The following is a 17275-nucleotide window of genomic DNA, read 5'->3' on the forward strand; positions in this document are numbered from 1 at the left end:
TTCTGCACAAAAACACTGCCTAACTACTTACTTTAGCTAAAACTGAGAAGCAAACGTGGCCATTTACTTGAATAGTAACCCAAAGTGAGGAAGGAGATGGCTAGGTCCTTCCCCCAAATCCTGCTTAGACTCAGCCAGAATGATCTGGTCACAATTCTGAAAACCAGGTAGTCTTCCAGGGAGCTGCGGCTCTCACTAAGCATTCATCGTATTTTTTCTATCTCTTGTACAAAGAACTGGTTGATCCAATGACTATTATTGGTTAATACTCCTCTAAGTAGTCCAGAACAATTGGTCAGAATGTGACAGACATCCCAGCAGTCAGGGAGTCAGCATGGGCCAGTGGGCTACAGAGGAGTGGGACGTGGGAGGGACTGGGTGTTCAAAGCAGAGCACCTGCAGGAGGGACAAATGCTTCCTCTACATCGTCAAGGTTTGAGAGACAGAGAGGGAGACACAGAGAGAGAGTGTGAGAGACCTATACTGAGTTGAGGTGTGTCCTCCAAAAGGATATGCTCAAGATCTAAGGCCTGGTACCTGTTAATGTGACCTTATTTGAAAATAGGGTCTTTGCAGATGGAATCAAGTTAAGATGAGGTCATATTGGATCAGGGTGGGCCCTCAATCCAGTAACTGGTATCTTTATAAAAGAAAGGAGAAGGCGATTTGGATACAGAGACACACACAGAGAGAGGAGAAGGCCATGTGATGACAGGCAGAGACTTTGGAGTGGTAACAGCTACAAGGCAAGGAACAGCAAGGACTGCCAGCAGCTACCAAAGGCTAGGAGAGAGGCAGGCAACTGATTCTCTCTTCAGAGTCCCCAGAAAGAACCATCTCGGCCAAGACCTTGATTTCATACTTCCATCCTCTTGAATTGTGGAAGAACACATTTGTATTGTTCTAAACCCCCCAGTTTGTAGTAATCTTATTATGGAAGCCCTAGGAAACGAATATGAGACCCATGGGAGAAGGTTTTCTCAGAGAAAGTTTGTAGAGAAGGCCTCACTTGGGTTTGCTATTGTCTTAGGAGCAATGTGAGTTTAGTAACTAATGAAGTTTTCCTTTCTGCTTGGGCCACCAGAAAGTTCCGCATAGACTTCGTGATCCAACTATAGGACGTTATGGGATAAATTCGTGTGTGTTCATCTCTTTTCTCTTCCTCTGATTCTGAAATCTCAGTGTATGTTCTGTTATTGATTTATTTGGTACAAACTCTTTTTTATTTTTTGGACGAAGGGGAGAAAAAAGGTAGTAACTGGATAAACCTGTCTTTCTCCTCCTTCCCCAGGGAAAAGAGCTATTATTAGCCCAGATTATTAGCTCTGAAAGAAGCTTAGACTACTTTTTGAACTGAAATGACCTTCTCATTTCAGAGTTCAGAGTTCAACCTTCTCATTTCAGACCTGAGAAAATGGAAGCCGAGGGTTATATGAGTACACACACGAGTAGACGTTACCATCTGTGTCTCTGATTATTCAAAACACTTTGCCAATTGGGTATCGGGTGTCTGATAGGGAGACAGCAGTAACTGGAATTGCATACAGTGTTACAGACTAATGATGCCAACTGAAATTATTATTATTATTATTTTTTAAAGATTTTATTTATTTATTTGAGAGAGAGAGAGCACATGAGAGGGAGGAGGGTCAGAGGGAGAAGCAGACTCCCCGCTGAGCAGGGAGCCCGATGCGGGACTCGATCCCGGGACTCCAGGATCATGACCTGAGCCGAAGGCAGTCGCTTAACCAACTGAGCCACCCAGGCACCCCCAACTGAAATTATTTATGTTGTTGACTATTAATAGGAAACATTTTATCCTTTAGTAAAATCAAGTGGCTACTCACCTACATTTTTACTGTCAGATTCTCAAAGCAAAAAAAAACAAAAACAAAAAAACCTCTTGAGTTATTCAACTTTTTGTTAATTACAAAATTAAAAACTTCTAGCAGAAGACATGTTCCTAGAAACGGAGGGCTGGATTATTTGGATCACCTTAAAACAATTGGAAAGTTGAAAAGTATTGACGAGTGGTGACTGGCTAGTTTTTTAAAAGGCTGTTTTCAAAATAAATAAATAAATAAATAAATAAATAAATAATAAAAGGCTGTTTTCAGAATAATATATAAAATGGGGGAGGGGAGGGAAAGGAGGGGCTATCAAAGCTGCGTATGCCCTGAGGGTACTGAAGGCAACACCCAGTCGGCTAAATTGGTTTGCCCTGTGGGGTAAGGGGGACAGAAGTCCAAGTCCATCATAGTTCTAGAAGACTGTCCCTCTAACACTTAACTACGAAGTACAACACCCTCAGTGTTAAGAGTTAAACAGAATTAGGGGTACCTGGCTGGCTGAGTCAGAAGAGCATGCGACTCTTGATCTCGAGGTTGTGAGTTCGAGCCCCACATTGGGTGTAGAGATTACTTAATCTTAAATAAAAAAAAAAAAGGAGGCGCCTGGCTGGCTCATTCAGTTAAGCATCTGCCTTCCTCTCAGGTCATGATCCCAGGGTCCTGGGATCCAGCCCCACGCCAGCCCCACGTCAGGCTCGCTGCTCAGCGGGGAGCCTGCTTCTCCCTCTTCTCCCCACCTGTGCTCTCTCTCGCTATCTCTGTCTCTCTCTCTCTCAAATAAATAAAATCTTTTTTAAAAAAGAGTTAAACAGAATGAAACAGGCCCTTCTGCCTCACAACCACAAGAGACTAAAAAATGTTACCTTGGAGCTGAACAGACAGGAGAAAACAAGGAAAAGAAAAAACAGATCCCATGGAAAATTGGCCACAGATCAGTCCTCACATGCATTTTCATTCTGGGTTCATATAGTCTGAGGGACCCGCACACCTTAAGTGTGATTTAAGGTTGTTCCCAAGTAGTAGTTGGTGAAGAGAACAAAGGCAAAAGAAATGTAGATAAAACTAAATTTCCTTACAACTTGCAGCCCAATGACTAGTACTTGAAACAGGCAGAGTGACCTTCCTCAAGGAACTCAACGGCCTTAATGTTAATGCTTTGCTAGAGGCAAAGAGCAACCTTAGCTTAACATTAGCCTGACAACTGGGATCTGTAAATCTTCTTTAACACATGAAAATCCCTTTGGAAATCCTTTATCTCACCCCCCCACCCCAAGATGTGTGTTAGCAATCATCCTTCAAACATAGGGCCCATTGATATACGTCTGAAGGGTCTCATGACTAAGGTTTTACTAGACAGTAGTAAATAAGCTTATCTTAGCAGCAGCTAGCCCCTCAAGGTTCTGGAAGCCTTGCTTCCAAATTCCTTGGAGATTTATGCTATCTCTAACCCCCACCAGCTAAAAAGTGTATAATCAGCTGCTCCTCACAATCCTAGTGCAACTCTTTGTGCCCAGGGGTCCTGCCCCGTGCTTTACTAAAACCACCCTTTTGGCACCAAAGAAACCTCAAGAATTCTTTCTCGTGGTTTGCACCCAGGCCTCACGTCACCCCAACATCACACCAGAAGTGTTCTTTTCTGGGACTCTGATGGCAGTAAATGCAAAGCCTCGCAGGAGGAGACACACTCAGCCTTGGCGTTAGGAACACCTCACAAGCAGTTGTCAAGGGCGATGGCAAACACTCAGTTACAGGTAACCAGGTGCACAAGACAGCAAGACTACGTGAGGGAGAACCAGCAGAAATAGCAGCAGAAACGGGCTGCAAAGACTTAAGGCATCAGAATTCTCAGACTCATTATAAAACTACTTCACTTACCCAGTTTAAATAAATAAATGATAAAATTGAAAATATTTGCAGGAGACTATAAAAATAACATGGATCGGTTAAGGAAACAAACAATGTATATACATTATAAAATCTCTATATATTATAAATCATATTCATAAATGTCTAGATGAGCATCTTTGACAGTAGGTTGGATACAACAGAAAATTAGTGAACGGAAAGTAGCTCAGGATATATTATCAAGAATTTAGAACAGAGAGTCAAAAATATGGACAACACAAAGCAGAGCAAAGAGACCTGGAAGAGACAGAGAGAAGAACTAACACACATTTGAAAATTGTATGTCTTGGGGGCGCCTGGGTGGCTCAATCGGTTAAGCAGCTGCCTTCGGCCCAGGTCATGATTCCAGGGTCCTGGGATCGAGTCCCTTGTCAGGCTCCCTGCTGAGCGGGGAGTCTGCTTCTCCCTCTCCCTCTACCTGCTGCTCCCCCTGCTTGTACTCTCTCTCTCTCACATAAAAAATAAAAAAATCTTAAATAAAAAAAAAAAAGAAAAAGAAAATTGTATGTCTTGGGGCACCTGCGTGGTTCAATCGATTAAGCCTCTGGCTCTTGATCTCAGCTCTGGTCTTGATCTCAGGGTTGTGAGTTCAAGCCTCACCACTGAACTCCACACTAGGTGTGGAAACTACTTAAAAAAAAAAAAAGTGTAAAAAAAAAAATTGTATGTCTTCCCTTTCCTGAAGATGGCGCCGAAAGCAAAGAAAGCCCCTGCCCCTCCCAAAACCGAAGCAAAAGCAAAAGCCTTGAAGACAAGAAAGGCGTGCTGAACGATGTCCATAGTCACAAAAAGAAAAAATAAATAAGAAAAAGTTCAGCACATCACCTACCTTCCAAAAGCCCAAGACACTGTGTCTCCAAAGGCAGCCCAAAAATCCTTGAAAGAGCACCCCCAGGAGAAACAAGTTGATTTCTATGCCATCATCAAATTCCTCCTGACTATTGAGTCAGCCATGAAGAAAATAGAAGACAACACACTTGTGTTCATTGTGGGCCTCAAGGCTAACAAGCCTGTGAAGAAGCTCAATGACGTTGATGTGGCCAAGGTCAACACCCTGATCAAGCCCGATGGAGAGAAGTCATATGTTGGACTGCCTCCTGACGATGATGCTTTGGATGTTGCCAACAAAATTGGGATCATCTAAATTGAGTTCAGCTGGCTATATCTAAATATAAATTTTTTCACCAAAAAAATAATTATGTCTTTTAACCATAAGGACTCTTAAAATAACCACAACGTCATTATTAGACCTAAAAACGTATAATAATACCTTAATATTATCAAACATCTAGCGACCATACATTTGATCAAAATCCTAGAAGGAGAGCAAAGAGAGAATAGGGAAGATGCAATACTTAAAGAAATAATGATTTAGACTTTTCCAGAGCTAATAAAAGACGCTGTTTCCAGACTCACTAGTCCCGTTAATACCAAGAAGGATAATTTAAAAATCCATACCTAGATACGGCAGAGTGAAACTGAAGAAAACTAAAGACATAGTGGTGATTGGAGAAAAGGAGAACAGCCAGAGGAAAAGTCAGATTACCTTTGTAGAAAGTGCAGTTGGACTTTGAGTTGATTTCTGAGCAGCCAGAGAGGTAGCCAGAAACCAGTGGTATATTTTCAATATGCTAACCAAAAACAGCTGCCAACTGACGATCTTACATCCATGACCTCCGAGATGCAGTCTGCACGTGTATTTTGTGATTCTAAAGTTTTGTATTTTATAAAATCACACACAAAATTATGCACAGATGCATGTGACCTGTTGGTTTATATTACCATCAACAGGACTAAGAATCAAGTTAAAAGAATCATGTGGCTAAAATGGTCCCATTCATACTTTCTCATCTATGTGCTTTGAAAAACAAAAAAATAACTAGATCTGTGTTTACAAGCGTGTTGTGAAGGGGTGCTCTCAGAATTACTAATTGCTAGAACCTTTTGGGAAAGCAATTGGCCTATGTATTGAGAACCTCACAGTGCTCACTTCCTTTGGTCTGGTGACTCCACTTTCGGGGCACACATCGGAGAGAAGATAGAGCGCACGGTATACATACAGTACATAGCAGCACAATACGAAAACGTCTTTATGCAAAAGATGTGCATCAGAGTATGTCTATAATAATGAAAAACTGGAAGTAACTTACAAGTCCAACAGTTTAAGGGATAGTTTAGGAGACAGTTTAAAAATTTATGATTCAGGGGGGCGCCTGGGTGGCTCAGTCGTTAAGCGTCTGCTTTTGGCTCAGGTCATGATCCCGGGGTCCTGGGATCGAGCCCTGCATCGGGCTCCCTGCTCTGCGGGAAGCCTGCTTCTCCTTCTCCCACTCCCCCTGCTTGTGTTCCCTCTCTCGCTGTGTCTCTCTCTGTCAAATAAATAAAATATTTAAAAAAAAATTTATGATTCAGGGGCGCCTGGGTGGCTCAGTCCATTCAGCGTCTGCCTTCAGCTCAGGTCATGATCCCAGGGTCCTGGGATCGAGCCTTGTGTTGGGCTCTCTGCTCAGTGGGGATCCTGCTTCTCCCTCCCTGTCTGCCCCTCCCCCGTGCTTGTGCTCTCTCTCTCTCTCCTGCTCTCTCAAATAAATAAATAAAATCTTTTAAAAAACTAGAAAATTCATGAAAAAAATAAAAATAAAAGTTATGACTCAGTCATACAGTGGGATATTTTGCAGCTATTAAAATAGATGTCTACAATAGAAGTAATAGAAGAAAATACCTGTGATCCAATATTAAGAAGAAAAAGCAAGATACAGGTTCCTACCCTCGCTCTCTTTTTCGCGCCTGACCGCCGCCATCATGGGTCGCATGCACACTCCCGGGAAGGGCCTGTCCCGGTGGGCTCGGCCTTCCCGCCGCAGAGTCCCCACCTGGCTGAAACCGACGTCTGACGTCGTGAAGGAGCAGATCCACAAACTGGCCAAGAAGGGCCTGACTCCCTCACAAACCGGTGTGATCTTGAGAGACTCCCATGGTGTTGCACAAGTACGTTTTGTGACAGGCAATAAAATCTTGAGAATTCTTAAGTCCAAAGGACTTGCTCCTGATCTTCCTGAGGATCTTTACCATTTGATTAAGAAAGCTGTTGCTGTTCGAAAGCATCTTGAGGGGAAAAGAAACAACAAGGATGCTAAATTTTGACTGATTCTGATCGAGAGCTGTATTCACCAGTTGGCTCGATATTGTAAGACTAAACGAGTCCTCCCCCCACCAATTGGAAATACGAGTCATCCACAGCCTCTGCGCTGGTCGCATAAATTTGACTATGTACTCAAGCAATAAAATCATTGTCTAACTAGAAAAAAAAAGAAAAAGAAAAAGAGAAGGCAAGATACAAAGTTGTTTCTATAATATGATTTCCTGCATAAAAATATTTGATGGAAGCATATAAAAATGCTATATTGGTTGCTGTAGGGTAATAATATCATAGATGATTTTTCTTCCTCTTCCTCATTCTTTCCTGTACTTTCTGAAATATCTGCCACAAATATGTATTATATGATATTCAAAAATTACTTTTGAATCTAATTGGCATTTCTTAAGTTGGATGGGGAGAATCAGATAGTCATTTTATCATTTATTTTTATTCCTACATTTGTCTATCATATTTATGTGATATAACAATTAATAAAAATATAAATAGATGACTAGTGGAGTTAGGTTTTAACCATATATAATGCTACTTAGAAGTCAAGAATCAAAAGATGCGAGGCGCCTGGGTGCTCAGTCGGTTAAGTGGCTGCCTTCAGCTCAGGTCATGATCCTGGGGTCCTGGAATCAAGCCCCTTGTGTCGTGTTGTGTTTCCTGCTCAGCAGGGAGTCTGCTTCTCCCTCCCCTTCCTCCTCCCCCCGCACTCCCCGTCATGTTTTCGCGTTCTCTTGCACACACTCTCCCTCTCTCTCAAATAAATAAATAAAATCTTAAAAAAAAAAGAATCAAAAGAAGCTGTGTCCCTTATTTTGATCATTCACAGAGGTTATAACTCAATACTAAAAACCCAAAGAAAGTAAAATGGAGGAGAAAGAAATGTGTCATTTGTAAATTAAATATTAATTTAATAAATAAAAACTCATTTATATGTCAGATTAAGAATACATCTAAATTATCTATTTAAATAAAAATAATCTCATGCTACATTCTAATGATAAACAATAGACTTAATAAAAGAAAAAGTTTATCTCCTTTAGTGGTTAGGGAAATAGTATCTTCTCTGAAATAAAATCACTTTCATAGATTATAATTTCAATATTATTGCAATTATACACACATACAAACACACATATATACATACATATATTTATCAAGAATTTCAGGGAGCCAAAAATATGAAAAATATAAAGCAGAGAGAAAAAACTTGGAAGATACAGTAAGAAGGTCTAACATACATTTTTAAATAACATATTACTTAAAATATATACATGTATTCTAACTTAGAATTTTATATATTATATAATTTCAAAATTATGCAAATGTGCCTTGAATGAATATGACAGTATGGATGTGACTTGAACCTGTCTGGGTGGACCCAAAGAGGGTCAAGTGTGATTAATGAGATGGCAGTGGGAGAAAGATTTTATTAAAAGCCAATTCCTAGCCACGTGAGTGTCTTCTGTTTTATCCTCTCCATCAAACCTGCTTCTGCTCTGTATTCTTTATCACTAAGAGTAACCCTAGTCTCTGTTTCATCTCCTCCATCCAATTACCAAGTCCTGCTGATTTTACCTTATAAACATTTCTCAAATATGTCCCCTCTGCCTTATCCTGCTCTCATTTGCCATATTGAGGTCTCATTCCCTACCTGGAATATTGCATGAGCCTCCTGACTGGTTTCCCCTACCAGGTCCCACACAGCTGCCAAAGTGATTTATATGACAGCCATTTCTGATGACATTATTGCCAAGCATTCCTTCTGTTCCACAAATATTTATTTAGCATCGCTTAGGTACCAGATACTATATTAGGTACTGAAGATATATCAGTGAAAAAGACAGATTAGGTTCCTACACTCTAGGAACTTATATCCTAATAAGAATAAATAATTCAAGGGCACCTGGGTGGCTCAGTTGGTTGAGCGACTGCCTTCGGCTCAGGTCATGATCCTGGAGTCCCTGGATCAAGTCCCGCATCGGGCTCCCTGCTCAGTGAGGAGCCTGCTTCTCCCTCTAACCCTCCCCCCTCTCATGTACTCTCTCTCTCTCTCATTCTCGCTCTCTCAAATAAATAAATAAATCTTTAAAAAAAAAAAAAAAGAATAAATAATTCAAAGACATGCTTGGATGCCCCTTCTAGGCCCTGATTGCCCATACCTTCCACCATCCTACTTGCATATGGCTGATCCTTAAACATCACAGGTTTGAACTGTGTGTGTCTGCTTACATCAGATTTTTTTTCAATAAATACAGTATATACTATAAATGTATGTTCTCTTCCTTATTGATTTTCTTAATAACATTTCCTTTTGTGTAGCTCACTTTTTTTTTCTTTATTGTAAGAATACAGTATATCATACATCACATACTCTTGGTCCCTGTGAAAATTGTGGGAACAGGGAATGTGGATGCTTTGATCTGGTCATAGAGAAATATAAGCCCTATGCAAGCATGGATGAGGTGCTCCTGTCCAAATTTTCATTTTTTTCTTACCTTGTGCTATTCTTTAAACTATCTGGCTGCTAAGTTCTTCAGTAAGTGATTAGGAAGCATTAAGTAATTAACCAGGAGCAGCAGAGAACCTGTGGTGATTACCCCCAATCCCTAAATGGAGAGAAAATTGCAGTAAAAAAAATAAATAAATAAAAAGACCTATTTTAGTCACAAATGAACAAAGAAAATAGGCAGAGCACCTAACCATAATTGCTAGTTAAGCTATTAACCAAACAAGATCCACTCTCCTTAGGCTGGGTAACATTGAACACCAGGAATAAATAAGCAACAACAGCAAAACAAAAAGCCACGGAGCCATCATAAGACGGGGTGCAAGGCAGGATCAGTATCAGCGACCATGTTTAAGCAGTAATAGAAAAACCCAACCTAAACATGTTTAATCAACAACAAGGATTCATGGGATAATAAAACGGAAGATGTAGAGGTAAGGAAGAGAACCAATCGGGGAAGGTCAACACCGTCTTTGATAACTTCAAAATTCTGGTGACTTAACTCAGTATAAATTTGTTTCTCCATGCAAGTGTTCAGTCCAGTGTTCCTCAGCAAACAATCATCCTGGGAAGCTATCCTCCAAGTGCTTACTCAGGCTGCTTCCATTGTGGTTCTCCATTCAGTGAGAACACTGGAAAAGAAAATGGAAGATCACTTATGAGGAGTCAGGCTTGAAAGGTGAGATGTCAATCTGCCACATTCCATTGGCTAGAACTCAGTCACATGGCCACACGTGACTGTTAAGGGAGCCAGGAAATGTCGTTGAGCTGTATGTCCAGAAAAAGTGGTGAATGTTTAACTAGTTTTTGCCAGCTGCAGTGGGAGCTAAATGTTCTCTAGCTTGGATCCAGTAAGAAGCAGAGCACCTCAGCCTCTGCCTTACAAGCATGAGACTGAGATTCCCCTTGAATGGATTGCTGAGTCCACAGGCACATCCCTGAACAGATGAACTGACCGAAGAATTGCCATGGGCTGGTGGCCTTCAGCCCACCTCTTAAGCTGAAGGTCGGGTCCGCTTTCCTGAAATGTCAGGACTCCATAGGAAAGAGGTAAATATCAGAAAAACAATGTAAGTACTATTAGGAAATGAGAGTAAGTCCTGCATTGGGCTCCCTGCTCAGGGATCCTCCTGAGCCTGGGGATATGACTGAATCCATAGAGAAGAGTGATCCCAGTTTATATTAGAAGACCACATGGCTCGGGCGCCTGGGTGGCTCAGTCGTTAGGCGTCTGCCTTCGGCTCAGGTCAGGATCCCAGGGTCCTGGGATCGAGTCCCACATCGGGCTCCCTGCTCCGCGGGAGACCTGCTTCTCCCTCTCCCACTCCCCCTGCTTGTGTTCCCTCTCTCGCTATCTCTCTCTCTGTCAAATAAATAAATAAAATCTTTAAAAAAAAAGAAGACCACATGGCTGGATATAAGAGAAATTAATAGTGGAAAATATTCCACTATCTTCCATAAATCACATAGGGATTTATTCAAGGAAATGGGCATATAATTTTTTTTGTATTAACAACATCAAAACTCTATGCATTATTTGGGGATGATAGATTTTAAACCTATTGTTTCTTCTGCTGGTACTTTCAGTCTGCTTATTATTTCTAGAGAATGTCTCTAAAAATAAATGAACTGATTATGCCCTTTGACCCAGCTAAAGGCAACATATTCATTACCCATTCTATCACATAAGAATAGAAACAGAACCTTATTTCTAGAGTTCCATGCTCCTTGATCTTGTGAAATTTTTATTCACTTTTAATATTCTTTGTTTTTCAAATTCACAACAGCTTTAATGTACTCAAGACCCTCAGATTGCCACTGTCTTTCAGGTTTTAGGTTTGGGACTTCGCTGCCCTTGATTCAGAGGATGAATGTCCAGGAAACTTCCCCCTATAAAGTTAAAAGTGCTTTGAAACATAGAGCATATTCCTGAAAGACCAACTTACATTCTGGCCAAACCTGTTCAGTGAGGTTTGCCATCCTTCACTAAGAGCTAGGCTGGGTGTTGACAGCCAGGGGAAGTGGGAGGAAGGAAGGCTACACAGAAGAAGGACAGGGGAGGAACTGAAGAGTGGGGCTTTGTTCTCTCTGTCACAACTCCAGCCAGGGTAGAGATCACCATCTTTTAACTCTGTCACACCCGGAGACTACATACCTCAGGACAGTGCACCAATTTGACAAACATTTCTTTAGGGATTATCATACTCTAGGCTCTGCTATATAACGCAACCCCCAGTGAGAGGATCAAAGTGTGGAAATAATTTAAATATCATTCAGTGAGTATATAATGAATATTGGGACAACCACAAAATTACAAGATGAACTAGAATCATATGTATTGATAGGGAAGGGTACCCAAGATACATAGCTGAGTGGAAACAAGTTTACAGAAGAGTATGTATATTATGGTCCCTGTTTTTATTGTTTTTAAGAATATAAATAATGACCAGAGTTGTATTTACAGTGAAGCTAACCAAGTTTATGGCTCAGGAGCTCTTGCTTACATGACTCTCTTTCAAGACCCTGAAATTAATTTTGTATTTTTTGTAAAGAGGTTCTCCAAAACAGCATTAAGTGTGAGGTACAAAACCTGGATCATTCCCTGATATTTATATATGACAAACATTATGGCCAATCATGGTTATCTTGGACTGTTTGAGTGTGGAGACTTTATATTTTTCTATTACCCAAAAGAACTGCCTCCTACTTTATAGTCATCCCTTCCCTCACCCATAACCAGGGCAACCCTCCCTGTGTTTCTACACCTATTCTCTGACTGAGGTCATCCGTGGCCTTGGTAAACAGAAATCCATTATTCAAGTAGAGATTTTATGCCAGCCAGCCAATAGGACACACTCTATCATTATCTTCCTCCAAGTTCTACTTTTCCCACTTTTCCTACTGACTGGCCTCATGATCTTCCACTTCTTTCTCTTTGGGTTATATTCCCTTAGTCTCCATGCTCTGTTTCTCTCCTACTCTGCTCATTTTCCAACAACAAGCAAAGACAAAAAATGTATGTTTCTAGGATGAGACTTTATTTCTTACTAGTGATGAAAATTGTCTAGCACAATAAATGTGTCTAAAATCTGTTTAAAACTTAAGAGAAATAAAAATAGCTCTTAAAATCTACAAAACCAATAGTGATGCTTTTATCTTAAATAGATTATGGTGCTTTTTTGTCTGTCTTTTCCTTAAGGAGTAATCTTCAGTGCCCAGAGAAGCTTAGGGCTATTGACTGCTATCTAAAATTGACTTTGGGTCAGCTACTCTCTTTTTTTTTTTTTTTAAGATTTTATTTATTTATTCATGAGAGACAGACAGAGAGAGAGAGGCAGAGGGAGAAGCAGGCTCCCCAAGGAGCAGGGAGCCTGATGCAGGACTCGATCCCAGGATCCTGGGATCATGACCTGAGCCGAAGGCAGATGCTTAACCATATGAGCCACCCAGGCAACCTTAGCTACTCTTTCTTAAGCATCTTAACCTTTCTTTTTATTTTTCACTATAAATCAAAAGACAACACTCAGTCAGCAGTTCAGTATAATTAGTAGACAATAAATTATTTGATCATAATGGAATCAGTGCATTAATTATCTGTGATTAAATCTCATGCGTGTGAACTGAATATGAAAGAAGCATAATTTGGGACACCTGGGTGGCATCATCGGTTAAGCATCCAACTCCTGGTTTCAGTGTCCTGAGATAGAGCCTGCATTGACCTCCATGCTCGGCGTGGAGTCTGCTTGAGATTCTCTCTCCCTCTCCCTCTGCCCCACACGCTCATGCTCACGCTCTCTCTCTCTTTAATATAAATAAATCTTAAAAAAAAAAAAAAAAAAGAAAGAAGCCTGATTTAACAATATCTTGTATCAGTTCAAATTAGGTTCAGCTAGGGGGTGCCTGGGTAGCATAGTTGGTTAAGCGTCCGTCTCTTGATTTTGGCTCAGGTCATGACCTCAGGTTTGTGAGATCAAGCCCCACACTGGGCTCATGTGCTGAGCGTGGAGCCTGCTTAAGATTCTCTCTCTCGGGCGCCTGGGTGGCTCAGTTGGTTAAGCGACTGCCTTCGGCTCAGGTCATGATCCTGGAGTCCCGGGATCGAGTCCCGCATTGGGCTCCCTGCTCGGCGGGGGGTCTGCTTCTCCCTCTGACCCTCCCCACTCTCATGCTCTCTCTATCTCATTCTCTCTCTCTCTCCCTACGTCTCCTCTGCCCCTCCCCCTAAAAATGTTTTAAAAAATTAGGTTCAGCTAATATAACAGTTTATACTTTGCATATAACAGTTGGCCACTTTCTCTTGCAGAGGGATCTTACAAGTAGGCCGTTTGGGGTTGGCGAAGTGCTCCAAATCCGTGAAGGACTCGGTCTCCTTCTGGCCGTCAGGTCTACTATCTCTAAGGTGTGGCGTCTGCATAATGGTCTAAGGAAGTAGCTGCTGCTCCAGCCTTCTCATCCACATTCCAGGCTGGCAACCGATGAGGACAAATAAGCCCATAACACTTTATTTATTTATTTATTTATTTATTTATTTATTTATTTATTTATTAAAGATTTTATTTATTTATTCATGAGAGACAGAGAGAGAGAGAGGCAGAGGGAGAAGCAGACCCCCAGCTGAGCAGGGAGCCCGATGTGGGACTCGATCCCGGGGCTCCAGGATCATGACCTGAGCCGAAGGCAGTCGCTTAACCATCTGAGCCACCCAGGCGCCCCATAACACTTTATTTATAAGGAGATTCCCTCAGAAGTACTACATAGTACTCTTACTTGCATCTCTATGGCAACCACCTAGTCTTCTGACCCAGTCAACTGCAAATGGGACTGGAAAATCTCATTTTTTAACTGGACTTCAATGCATCAACTGAAAACTTGGGATCTGTTAGTAAAAGAAAAGGGGAGATTCAATGGGGCGGGGGGATTTATATTCTCTGCCATTTGTTAATATAAATAACATCATGATGATGTAAAGATGTTCCATCTCTTTTCATAATACTTTGAATTCTATTAAGAGTTAAAGCACATAAAAATCTGATGAACAAAAGAGTAAAACCTGTTTCAGGGGCGCCTGGGTGGCTCAGTTGGTTAAGCGACTGCCTTCGGCTCAGGTCATGATCCTGGAGTCCCGGGATCGAGTCCCGCATCGGGCTCCCTGCTCGGCGAGGAGCCTGCTTCTCCCTCTAACCCTCCCCCCTCTCATGTACTCTCTCTCTCTCTCATTCTCGCTCTCTCAAATAAATAAATAAATCTTTAAAAAAAAAAAGAGTAAAACCTGTTTCAATCAGTACGGTATATCATAAGAGCTTAAATGGATTTGCAGTGTCAGCAGTACACGAATGGGCCATATTTGTGGAGAGGTTGATTGGAAGGATGCAGAAGCTTCAAGGAGCAACCACTGTTCCCTGTCTGAACCATTTTGTTTACTGAGAACTCAAAAGTGCGTATCAGCTCTGTGTCTGACTGCAGAATTCAGTGCCGGAGGACAGAAAGAACAGAAGGTTCTCGTCCCAAAAGTCATTTCCATTTGGCCTTAGAAATAAGTTAAATAGATCCTTCAACTTTCCATGTATTCACTATATACAAAAACTCTCAACATAATGCTAGAAGACCATCAACGAGTCAGTGTGTGATTTTTTTTTCCCAACCACTGGCACGGAACAGAAGTGCCATAAGTGATTGCCTGTGGTTCTAGTAATGGGCAGTAAGAGTGTAACTAAAGGAAGAAAGGGTTTAAAAAAGAATGGGTAAGGAAATCCGGGTCACAGATTGGGGAGTTAACATTTATTGAGTGCTGCTATGTGTCAGGCACTTTACGGAGTGCTTCCCATAAACTATAGGGTAAATATTGCTATTCCCATTTTCAGATGAGGAAGCTAAAGTTCAGATAAGTACTTTCCCATGGTTGAACAGGCAGCCCTGAGAGGGAGCAGAATTTGAATGCAGGTCTGTTCCAAAATCTACGCCCATTTCAGTACAGAATTCTCCAAGAAGGGTGGCATCACTGTATTGTAATCCAAGCCTCCCCAGCTGGGAGGTTCTGGGTGAGGTCACATTGATACATTGAGGTTTCACTAGCTCTAAGTCCCTACTGCCCACCTAAGAATTCTACCCGGTGAATCAGTCTGTACTGCTCCCTTCACTGGCCTCTTCCACCTGGGAAAACTCACCACCACTGACCTTGACAGCTTTATGCAGAACCCCCTTGCCCCCCCCACCGTGATCCTCTCGGTCCTGACAGTTCAGTAGTCTCTTTCACTGTCCGAAGACTGCTCCGCTCTTTCTATATCGTGCTCTGTTGCTCTAGGGCCACAGATTTGGGAAGCGATTTGGTGGCATAGCAGGATTGATTGGTATTTGTGTTTCATTAGCTCAAGCATTTCTCGAAGGCCTCTGTAAGAGGGAGAGGTAGGTGAGCAGGAGCTCATGAACCTGGCTCTTCCCGAGATGAAGCTATCGCTTTAGTGAGAGGAGGCAGACAATAAGCATGATAATTGCTAATTGTAGCAAATGCTATTAAGAAAATAAACAGAGCAAAATAATAACAAGTAATGGGAGAGGAGGTGGCAGGGATTTTTGCATTAAAGTGTTAGAGCTTCTAATAAGATAGCTATTTTTTTTTTTTTTTCACAAACACAGCTTTTTTTTTTTTTTTAAGCTCCCCAGAGCAATCACTCCTATCAGGGTAGCTGGGCAGCTATAAAATGGAAAAGCAGTCATGATGCCTTCCCTGATACCATCATTCCCCTCTAATGGCCACACACTGTTGTGGAGTCCACTTTATCCTATTCGCCTCTTTCATCCCTCCAGATTGGTGGCTCTGAAACCGATGTTACCAGAATCACCAGCAGAGTTTAAGAATGCGGATGCCTGGGCCCTGCCTCTAGAGTGAGTTGATTTGGGCTGGGTCTCAGTCATGGGTTTTTAAAGTTCTCAGATGATTCCAGTATGTGGGCAGGGCTGCATCTCAGTGCTCTACGGCAGTGGGTCTCAAACGTGAGCGCGCACCAGAACTGTCTAGAGGAACTGATCATTGCTCCGCAGGCTGCTCTCCATTGCCTCACCCAAGTAGGGGGCCTGGTTGCTTCAGTAAACTCACGGTGGCTCCTGATTTTATTGCCTCTGGTTCTCATATGTAGGGCCGCGCTGCTCGAACTTTAATGGGCATATGAATCACATGGGGATCCCGTGGAAATGCAGATTCGGGGTGACTGCCAGAGGGAAATAGGGAGATGTTGTTTTAATAGGTGTAGAGTTTTAGTTTTGCAAGAGGAAGAGAGTTCTGGAGATGGGTTGCGTAACAACCTGAAGGCACTTAACACTACTGGAAGGCACACTTAAAAATAATGAAGACAGTAAAAAAAAAATAGCAAAGATGGTAAATTTTGTGCTGTGAATATTTTAGCACCCTTTTTTAAAAAATGCGGATTCAGTAGATCTGGGGCAGGGCCTGAAGTTCTGCATTTCTTTTTTTTTTTTTTTTAAGATTTTATTTATTTATTTGAGAGAGAGAATGAGAGGGGGGAGGGTCAGAGGGAGAAGCAGACTCCCTGCTGAGCAGGGAGCCCGATGTGGGACTTGATCCCGGGACTCCAGGATCATGACCTGAGCCAAAGGCAGTCGCTTAACCAACTGAGCCACCCAGGCGCCCTGAAGTTCTGCATTTCTTATACGCTCCCGAGTAATGTGGACACTGCTGCCCAGGGACTGCACCAGAAGAAGCAAGGGTTCAAGGTGCATCGGGGTTACCTGGATGACTTGATTTAAGGTCAGTTCTCCACGCCCATTTCAGAGATCTTGATTCAACATGTCTGAGATGGGGCTCAAGGGTAGCTGCTCAGAATTCCCCACGTTAAGAGATAATGTGAG

General features: G+C 41.9%; 2 pseudogenes; both read left to right on the forward strand.

Annotated features, from left to right (window-relative positions):
* The first annotated feature begins 4440 nt into the window (after positions 1 to 4440).
* Positions 4441 to 4899, forward strand: LOC118009847 (annotated as a pseudogene).
* A 1631-nt stretch (positions 4900 to 6530) lies between these two features.
* LOC118009848 lies at positions 6531 to 7030 on the forward strand (annotated as a pseudogene).
* The last annotated feature ends 10245 nt before the right edge of the window (positions 7031 to 17275 follow it).

Source organism: Mirounga leonina, unplaced genomic scaffold (assembly GCF_011800145.1).
Source record: "Mirounga leonina isolate KUSES-001 unplaced genomic scaffold, KU_Mleo_1.0 Mir_128, whole genome shotgun sequence".
In the NCBI taxonomy this organism is placed as follows: Eukaryota; Metazoa; Chordata; class Mammalia; order Carnivora; family Phocidae; genus Mirounga; species Mirounga leonina.